This window comes from Brassica oleracea, chromosome C2 (genome assembly GCF_000695525.1).
Source record: "Brassica oleracea var. oleracea cultivar TO1000 chromosome C2, BOL, whole genome shotgun sequence".
Classification (NCBI taxonomy): domain Eukaryota; kingdom Viridiplantae; phylum Streptophyta; class Magnoliopsida; order Brassicales; family Brassicaceae; genus Brassica; species Brassica oleracea.
In genome coordinates this window covers 40,138,894-40,149,895 of record NC_027749.1, presented here as the reverse complement: position 1 = coordinate 40,149,895, position 11,002 = coordinate 40,138,894, and the positions used below count along the sequence as shown (strand labels likewise).

Genomic DNA, 11,002 nt, shown 5'->3' with positions numbered 1-11,002 from the left:
GAGCTTCCCAAAAGATGTGATGACTTACAAATATTGTAAATGTTCGAGATTCCCAAGCTCAGGTGCAAGATGCCAAGATGTCCAATAGCTTTTCTAAAACGGATTGGTCCTCCTGAAGCAAAGCAATATAATATCGGTTTCCTTTTAATACTCAGTCAGTGCAGTCACACATTCACAAGCTAGACACAGAACAAAACTGAAAGAACAGAAGCCAATCACATAACACATTACAAGAACAGATTCTCCATGGAAACAAGTAACAAACAAGTGTGATTAGGAAAGCTATGTCTCAATTTTATTTGCAACTTTAAGATCACAGTAACTTTGCATTTAATAGAGTAAATTTTATTGAGCAGAAACTGTATTCTTCATTGCTTAAGCTATTATGAGAGGTGGAAAAGGACTAACCTTGAAGAACTAATACCCAACTCTTAGACTCAACACACAGCTACTCAGTTCCACTGGTAATCTGTTCAAAATCAAATCCAAAATCATAAAACTCACAGCTGTGAACTGACCCAATACAAATCAAGTCCAAAGTTCATTGATAACACCATTACATTGTCAAAAGGGAACATCTAAGGAAGGACTCATCTACAAATACAACTAGAAGTCTACAAGTCTAAGAGAAGATAACCCAAAAGATGGAGAGATACCTTTGATTTCGTTTTCGTTTTCAGAAGATCCATGTGAGATGGGCCATTGATTTCGATTCAGAACAAACCCCTAGCCTTCGATTTCATTTTCGTCTTCATAAGAACATATGGCCTTCGATTTCGATTCAGGACAAACCCCTCGCCTTTGATTTCGATTTAAAACAAACCCAGAACCTTTGATTTTGATTCAGAACGGCCTTTGATTTTGATTTCGATGTCGAGTTGTACGGTATGACTGAAAGAGAGATGGAAAATAATTAACCCTATTGCTACCTTAGCGTAAAATTAGGCGGCCCATTCTTAACCCACATTAAAAAATACGGGTTTAGGGTTATAAATTTTCATGCGGGTCGGGCTAACCCTTTAGAAATGAGCCCACGACAACATCCCTACTAACTAGTCTACGGAAATACGTCAGCTGAAGACCAAATTGTAAAGATAACATAACTTTATGACCAAAACTAAAATAGTTATAAATATCAAGGGACTTTAAAAGAAAACTAATTAAAATAGTTGTAAATATTAATTGAGTTAAATATCAACTGCTCCTCAAATCTGACGAACTCCAAAACCTCTTTCCACAAACGCTCATCTCACACACACACACACACCATTTCACACAAACATAGTACTTATCGCCTCTCTCTCACTCTCTCTCTTCGGATCCGCCATGCAAGCTCTTCACCCTTCATCTCTCCGCGCCTCTCCACCAAACCCACTCCTAAAACCCTCAAATCGCCAATCTCACCACATCACCACAAATACGTGACAACCCACGAGAAGACGCTCATTCATCTCTGCATCAACCTCCGCCCCCAAACGCGAAACAGACCCGAAGAAACGGGTCGTAATCACCGGAATGGGCCTCGTCTCCGTCTTCGGCAACGATGTCGATGCTTACTACGAGAAGCTGCTCTCCGTCGAGAGTAGAATCAGCTTGATTGATCGGTTCGACGCCTCCAAGTTCCCGACCCGATTCGGTGGACAGGTCCGTGGGTTTAGCTCAGAAGGTTACATCGATGGGAAGAATGAGCGGAGTCTTGATGATTGCTTGAAGTACTGCATTGTCGCTGGGAAGAAGGCTCTTGAAAGTGCGAATCTTGGTGGTGATAAGCTTAACACGGTACTACTCTCTTGGATTGATCATAAATCAAATCCTTAAGACTGATTCAGTTTAAAGTTCATGTCTTTAGTCATGAGGTTTGGTTTATCTTTGATGGGTTTAACCAAAGTTTTCAACTTGTTGTAGATTGATAAGCAGAGAGCTGGAGTACTAGTTGGGACTGGTATGGGTGTCTTGACTGTGTTTTCAGACGGTGTACAAGCTCTTATTGAGAAAGGTCACATGAGGATTTCTCTGTTTTTTATTCCTTATGCTATTACAAACATGGGTTCTGCTTTGCTGGCGATTGATCTTGGTCTTATGGGTCCTAACTACTCGATCTCGACGGCGTGTGCCACTTCTAACTACTGCTTTTACGCCGCTGCGAACCATATTCGGCGTGGTGAAGCTGATATGATGATTGCTGGTGGAACCGAGGCTGCTATTATTCCTATTGGCTTGGGAGGTTTTGTTGCTTGTAGGGCGCTTTCACAGAGAAATGATGATCCTCAGACAGCATCAAGGCCATGGGATAAACAGAGAGATGGGTTTGTCATGGGTGAAGGAGCTAGTGTTCTGGTATGTACTCTCAAACATGTGAAATGTTGTTTCCATGGATTGTATTGATTTATTATATGCTCTGATAGATGATGGAAAGCTTGGAACATGCAATGAAACGTGGTGCTCCAATTGTAGCAGAGTATCTTGGAGGAGCTGTTAACTGCGATGCTCATCATATGACTGATCCAAGAGCTGATGGGCTTGGTGTCTCTTCATGCATTGAGAGCTGCCTTGAAGACGCTGGTGTTTCACCTGAGGAGGTAACTAACATTTATGGCTGTTTGTAACAAAGTTTGCTATAGTTTATTACCGAAATTTTATGGCTGACTGTGTGAACGTTCTTGTCCCAGGTAAATTACATCAATGCCCATGCAACTTCCACTCTGGCTGGTGATCTTGCTGAGATTAATGCCATTAAAAAGGTATTCAAGAGTACTTCAGGGATCAAAATCAATGCCACCAAAATTCGTCTCCATCTACTTAATATTGCTATTTCTTGTTATTGGTTTTCTTGGCATTTCCTGTAATGATAGTTTTGTGAATGCATGTTACAGTCTATGATAGGTCACTGCCTCGGTGCAGCTGGAGGTCTTGAAGCCATTGCCACCATGAAGGCTATCAACACGGGATGGCTGCATCCCTCTATCAACCAATTTGTATGTATTATCTCTCTATTTCTCGTGGCTTTCTTTATTTTAGATCATTATTAACACTCTGTTTGTCATTGTAGAACCCAGAACCAGCAGTGGACTTTGATACGGTCGCAAACGAGAAGAAGCAGCATGAGGTGAATGTTGGTAAGTGACTGACCGGCCTTCTTGTCATTGTCTTAAACCGACAATGGTTTCTCTGATAGTGACTGTATTTCTTCTTTGGTTGCAGCCATATCAAACTCGTTTGGGTTCGGTGGACATAACTCAGTGGTCGCTTTCTCTGCCTTCAAACCCTGATTTCCTCAGACCCTTTAGATCCTCTGGTCCATCTGTTAGATCACCACCATCATCTTCTTCGCAGCTTTTTGGTTCACAAGTTGAGCGCTTTCTTCCTTTCAGCTTTTTGTTCTTATTGGTCATTGTTAATTTTTGCTCAACTTTTATTGGTCATTGTTAATTTTTGCTCAACTTTTATTGGTCATTGTTAATTTTTGCTCAACTTTTATTGGTCATTGTTAATTTTTGCTCAACTTTTATTGGTCATTGTTAATTTTTGCTCAACTTTTATTGGTCATTGTTAATTTTTGCTCAACTTTTATTGGTCATTGTTAATTTTTGCTCAACTTTTATTGGTCATTGTTAATTTTTGCTCAACTTTTATTGGTCATTGTTAATTTTTGCTCAACTTTTATTGGTCATTGTTAATTTTTGCTCAACTTTTATTGGTCATTGTTAATTTTTGCTCAACTTTTATTGGTCATTGTTAATTTTTGCTCAACTTTTATTGGTCATTGTTAATTTTTGCTCAACTTTTATTGGTCATTGTTAATTTTTGCTCAACTTTTATTGGTCATTGTTAATTTTTGCTCAACTTTTATTGGTCATTGTTAATTTTTGCTCAACTCTTATTGGTCATTGAGGTGTTGAGAATCCAGATTTTGCTTCTACAATTTGTGTACGGAATGTTGTATCTTTAGTTCGTTTTATATTAGCCTAATTTTATAAACAGAACCAAGAATCATGTAGCAAATGGTATTAGTGTCGGAATGAACCCAATTAGGGGTTTTCATCTTTGTTAGACATGTCGAAAATGTGTAACTGGAGATTTTAACAACCAAGTCCATCAAGCATTACGTTCATACTATCGTCTCTCCTCCAAATAGCTCTCCCTTCTCTCCAGAACAAAAACCTTTAGATCCAGTTTCGGGCCGACAATGTTACAAAAACCTTCAGATCTAGTTTCCGGCCGATGACTCGCTGGCTCCCACAGCCACTGCGTTGGTCTGTCTGCTCTTCTGTTTTTAATTTTTGTGTAGATTTTTGTTTGTTTTGGCTTGAGTTCTTCAAAAAAACAGTTTTACTCTAGTTCTCCAAATCCGGAGAGATGAGCAGTTTGGCAGGGGTCGAGGTTATCTTTTGGCGTATTCTCGCCGTGTCTCCTTCGTCGATTCGAAAGTGTTCCTTTGCCTTTTGTGCTTGTCTAAGGTACTCTTTTTTCTCCGGTTATTGGCTTAGCTCTTTTCTGGTTTGTTGGTGTGTCTTGTTTTTTGCTTCTGGTGGTGAATTCACCTTACTTGGAGAGTTCGCTTTTCCTTAGTTTGCATGCTTGAGAACAGATTCTTCAGTGTACTCTTTATTTATGGAGTCTCTGGCTCGTTCTAAAGGAAAAAGGAGCTTTCGTCTTTCTTGCATCTGGCCACGGGTGTTCGAATGTTAAAGTTGTTTCGGCTCCCTTTGATAGTTTATTGCGGTTGAACTCGTGGCTCATAATAAGTTCCAGAGCATTAGAAGTAGTTCCTGCATGTGGCCTTCTCCAATAATTCGAGGATAGATGCTTTGCCTCTTTTTCAACTCCTTCCAATCTTGGTGTTGTCTCTGCCAAGGTGTCTTGCTGATTGATTTTGGCTCTGCTTTTTCTACGAACTCTAAGTTAGGGCATGTTTGTTTCTCCATCCGGATGAGCCATCTGGATGGAGATGAGAGTTTTGTTCGTTTAGGCACTAAAAGTACAACTCATTTGGATGGATCATTCGAATGACTTTCGGAAATTTAGGCTTAATTTAAAAGTCCATTCAGCTGAACCAATTTGGACCATTTGAATGGAGATGGTTCATTCAATATGGTATAATGTCTATTATACCCCTGATGTAATTCACAAATTACAAACCTAAACATAATATCATTTTATCATACACGAAAACTGACAAAACCACAAAAATACATTTTCCCGCGAAAACCTAAAAACGAATTTTTCACGCCAAAACCCTTAAAACGCAATTCCGGACAAAATTGCAAAAATGTGTTTTTCCGCCAAAATGGCAAAAACGTGTTTTCCCGCAAAAAATCGCAAAGACGTTTTTTCATGCCAAAATCACAAAAACGCGTTTTCAAGCCAAAACCCCCAAAATGCAACTTTCCGCCAAAACACAAAAACATGTTTTCCCGCCAAAACCACAAAACATGTTTTCCCGCCAAAACCGAAAATGTGTTTTCTCATCAAATGCATTTCCCGCCAAAACTGCAAAACGCGTTTTCTCATGAAAACTGCAAAACGTGTTTTCCCGCCAAAACGCATTTTCCCGCGAAAACCGCCAGAACACATTTTTCCGCGAAAACCGCAAAAACATGTTTTCCCGCCAAAACACATTTTCTCGCAAAAACCGCAAAAAAGTATTTTCCCGTGAAACCCGAAAATATACGTTTTCATGCCAAAACTACAAAAACGTGTTTTCACGCCAAAAACACAAAAACCGTGTTTTCATGCCAAAACCACAAAAATACTTTTTCCCGCCAAAACCGTAAAACGTGTTTTCTCGCCAAAACCGAAAATTGTCGTTTTCCTGCCAAAACCAAAAAAATTTGTTTTCCTGCCAAAACCAAAAAATTTTGTTTTCCTGTCAAAACCGAAAATGTGTTTTTCCCGCCAAAACCGAAAAATGTGTTTTTTCGCCAAAACCCCGACACACGTTTTTCCACCAAAACCGCAAAAACGCGTTTTCTCACCAAAACCACAAAACGTGTTTTCTCGCCAAAACCAAAAATCTCATTTTCCCACCAAAACCGAGAAATCTCGTTTTCCGCCAAAACCGAGAAATCTCGTTTTCCGCCAAAACCGAAGTTACAGTCGGTTTATTATTAATACTCTTTTTAGTTTGAAACTCTAAAGTTTTTTTTCAAATACATGTTTATCAATTTTTTTTGTTTTTTAGAAGTTATTATTGTAGTACAATTTTAACATATGATTAAATCAACACAAGGGTATTTTGATAATTTGTTTACTAAACTCATTTGGATGGAAATGAAAATAAAGAAACAAACATAAGATCTATTTAGATGATTCATCTAGATGAGCTATCTGGAATTCTGGATGGACAAACAAACAGTCACAAAAATCTGAATGGATGATCTGGATAGATCATGCAAATGAATCATCTAGATGGAGATGAAAGATGCTGAAACGAACAGCCCCTTAGCTAGTATTACTTAATATTTTTGTAGTTTGGCTCCTGAATTTTTTTGATTCTGTCAGCTTATGTTTCCATGATTGTTTGTATTGTCGGCTGGCTTGGATATGGGAGGGTTTAGATTACCTCATCTCTTCTTTGTAATCAAACGTTTAACTTTTGTGATCAGTATAAGCGTGAAAAGGACAAATCGAAAATGTAAATGATAATGCAAAAAAGTAAATTAAAGTATACAAAATAATACATACAGATATAAATATTGATCCCAGGGATACTTTAAAATTGGTAGAAATGGAGTCTCTATTGTGGACTGAAGCACATGTTTCATTGACACAAAAGGTTCTCCAAAATACAAAGGTCGAGGTCACTAACCTACTGATCATTCCACACATTGGAAAATTTTGAGGGTTTGATGGGCGCAAGGACTACGAGGGTGAGTCTGTCACTCCTTCACTCATAAGTGGAAGCGCTTATTTGGGCAATGGAATGTAAGAGAAATTTATGTCAGTTTTAAGTCACATTTGCAATGGACTATTCTCAATTGGTGAAGATGGTTTCGAAACCAGAAAAATGACAAGCTTTTACAAGTTATTCAGAAAATATCAAGATCCTAAAGAAAGTTTCAACAACTTGAGCATCATTCATGTACGCAGAACATATAATACATGGGTAGATTGTCTTGCACACAGTGTCAAGAAGCCGCCGTTTTTTTGTCGTTTACATGGATACAGAGTTACCGGTTTGGTTTGCAGAATCTTGAGAATTTGTTTATGCCAATGACAAAAAAATACCTTGTTTGGGTTTTTGACATATCATCATCTCATCACTAGCGGTTTAGAAATTTAGACGGCAATGGTTTCTTGATATATCATTGGTGATCGATTTTTAACATTGAATCGATGACAAGGATCAATAAGAAATTATTACCGTCATTTGTTCTCAATATAAAAAACCTATGATCACATGAATGTCTTCCCTTGCACTGGTTGATCATGAAATATGTAAACCCATCTATACCTTCTACACGCACAGTCCAGTTGCACAACGCATCCTTACATCGAATATACCACCATTTTCTCATGGATTTGAAAACAGTGTAATCGAAATTATTTTTCATCGCCAAAATTTCCATTGTTGCCTTCAGAACCCCTTTACTTCCGAAAATTTGATTCTTCTTCACGAAATCTCCTCTCTAAGCTCGACCACTCTTTTCACTTTCTCCATTGTTTTGACAATCTCCAATGTTTTCACTCCTTAAAGCAGCATCACCGCAACCATCCGCAGCGACATGATCATTCCTTCTATCACAAGACTCCTTTGACGGCTTCACAAACTCTGCTCGATTTATCTCAGGAGCTTGTTCATCCTCAACATTACTTGAATCACAAGGCTCCTTATTCAAATCGATATTGACTCGTTCCTTTTGATTTACACCAGAAACAGAGAACATGACACACAAGGTAGTAGATGAATCCCTCTTTGCATAGCCCACAAAATTAGATGCTTGCTGATTATTGGTGATAATAATCGGAGGATTCCCTCTTTGATTCAACAACGAATAACTGAACTTGGCATTAACGGCATTATGGTCCACCTCATAATCCTCACACACCATGATCTTGGACTGCTTCAACGTAGTAGTAGTATCTTATGTTACCATTCGACCACGTCTTTCTTTGTCTACCACGAAACTCCACTCGTCACTGCAACTAAACATTCATTCACCAGATTTAACATAGATTAGAACCATGTTGTATTGATAGAGAAAAAATAAGATTACGTCGATGAAGAAGAGAGAAGCACAAAGAACAAAGAGAAAAAAATCGTGGGAGAAGGAGAAAAACGTGGGAAAATATATTCTATGAGATATTTAGGGAAGATTTAGTTTAGATTTAGGAAACATCTTTAACCGAATATGAAAGTTTCCATATTTTCCGGATTTTCCTAGAATATATATTCTAGCTTACGCAGAACAGAGTAGAGTAGATGAGAAACATATTCTTCCTTAAGTGCCACATAAGGTAAAAGGCAGAACTTGTTATGGCACACAATATAGGTAAGGTATATCATTTCGTTGTGGCTATATGTCGTTATCAAACTGTAGGTATACTGAAAACATCTTTCTTGATTATAACGTTTTGAATTATAGCTGTGTTAGAATATATAAGAAAAACTAGTTTACGTTATATACCCTGGATATATCTATGTATAAAACTTAGTATCGGATTTCTAGGCTAAGTAGATAACCAGAATGAATATTTTAACTTTAGCTAGAAAATAGAATAAAATATGATCCCACTTAAAAAAAAAAAAAATTTTTCAACATACTATATATTATCATACTTATGTTTCTAATAGTTTTCATATCTTTTAACATTTTTAAAATTCAGTTTACTATTTTTTTTTCCATAAAACAAGGGTAAAATATGTCTAGAATTGTCCTAAATATCAAAAGTTCAATTGTGATAAATAAAATTTCTAAGTTTCTTATTTTCCAGTTTTAACAAAAAACAAAGGAAAAACGAAACTTTAATCTCTCACGTGTTCTCGTCTCTCGTGTTTCGTATTCATTAATTTAATCATTAAAAGATTTTTGTGTTATAAAAGTAATGGAAAAGTCTATCTTTATTCATAACATAGAGGTTCCTTATATAGGAGATTACACCGTCAAATATAAATGGAAAGATTACAAATCAAAATCTCTTGGTTATGAGTCATCCACAATCTGGTTCATAACACTCCCACTCGAATGCCATAACCATTTAGAGCTTGTAATGTGCTTTAATGTTGCCTCATTAAAACCTTACCAGGAAAACTCAATTGGGACAAAACCATGGTGAAGGAAAAAGAGTACAACACACATTACTCCCCCTGATTTGGACATTACTGAAGGTCCCTTTGACCTCTCTAATTTTCTGCAATCCGTGGGTGATGAAGATCTTGGGTAGAATATGTTTCGTCCTCGAACATGATAGTTGGTTCTTCTTTACCATCGGCCATGCCACAATCTAATCAAACATATTGAGTCATCGACCTCAAATACACACACACGAAATCTTGGATGATGTTGCTGTGATATGCGTGTACCACCATGTGTAAAACATAACCTGTCTGAAAACAAATCAACAAAACCAAATAACCTCTCTTTGGACTGGTTAGTATAAAATAAACCAAAATCAAAGGCTTATTCATCGTTCTTCTTATGGACCAATCAGATCAGTGTCTAAAACATGACTTCAGCATCGTCCATCTCACGATTAAATGAACTTCTTTATCGTCCACCTTTGGACTGAATGGATCAGTGTCCAAAACAAGTGATCTCACGCCCATGTACTAGATAATTGGTGAGACTGGTCCATATTAAATCTCTTGAGTACCCTTTTCTGTATATATTATTTGATGCACAATGATTTCATTGTTAATGTACTCAAGCTGTAATCCAAAACAAAACTTTGTTTTCCAAGATCTTTCATCTCAAACTCTTTCTTGAGATATTCAACTGTTTGGGAAATTGTATCCAGAGGTTCCTAGGATATTCAGATCATATACTTTGATGATTATCAATATTGTTCTCGAGAACTTGTTGTACTTTTAGCTAAATACCCTCTAGTACTTTCATTTTCCAGTGGACCAAATAAATATTCAGTCACTACATCAACTTGCTGCAAGTTTAATTTTCTCTCTTATATAGCCAGACTTATGAGAAATCTAAAAGTAGTTGCATCCACCACATGGGAGTATGTCTCCTCATAATCTATTACTGGTCTTTGTGAGAATCCTTGTGCAACATCAGCTTTATATCTCACGATTTCTATTCCTCACAAGACCCATTTATATCTATTGGTTTTAACATCATATGGCGTCATAATCATATGGCCAAATACGCATTTCTTCCTTAAACTATTTAACCTCACGTTACCATTAAATCCAATCTGTTCTACGAGTGCGTACTCTTATATTGACGTGAGTTCATGATCCTCGCTTATATTCATAAATTCAAGTGCTACCTTGTATGCAAATAAATCATCTTATGTCGACATTCCTTATTGGTTCCATTATGTTCCAGACATGATATAATCGATTGAGATTCATTATTATCGGGACTTTTAATACTTTGCAGCTTGGCGTCTCAACTACATTGTTTAGTACATGTACCTTAGAGCCGGCCGGCCTTATCTCCATGTATGGGATGGTTTCCTTAGTAACCTCGGATTTGGATTTTGATTATCATTCTCTGCACCTTTCTTTTGTTTCCGAGGATTCTTATCTTTTGGAACCTATTTTTCTACCATTTTTCATACGTTGTTTAGACTCTGTAGCAACTTGACTGTGTCTCTTCTTGGACATCAAATTCGCTGGTGCTTTACAAGCTGGTTTATATATGACATAGTCATTCTTTTTTAGGTCAGCAAATGTGTCTGGCATTTGATTAGCTAGCTTTTTAAATGTATAATCTTTGGACGTCTATTTCACATTATTTAGACCGCGGATCTTGCCAAAACATTGATGGTTGATTCCATTCTATTTCTTTTACCATTCTTTTACCAGCTTTATTATTTTTCTCCT

General features: G+C 37.2%; 1 pseudogene; it reads left to right on the top strand.

Annotated features, from left to right (window-relative positions):
- Nucleotides 1-1,326: 1,326 nt before the first annotated feature.
- Nucleotides 1,327-3,269, top strand: LOC106326444 (annotated as a pseudogene).
- The last annotated feature ends 7,733 nt before the right edge of the window (nt 3,270-11,002 follow it).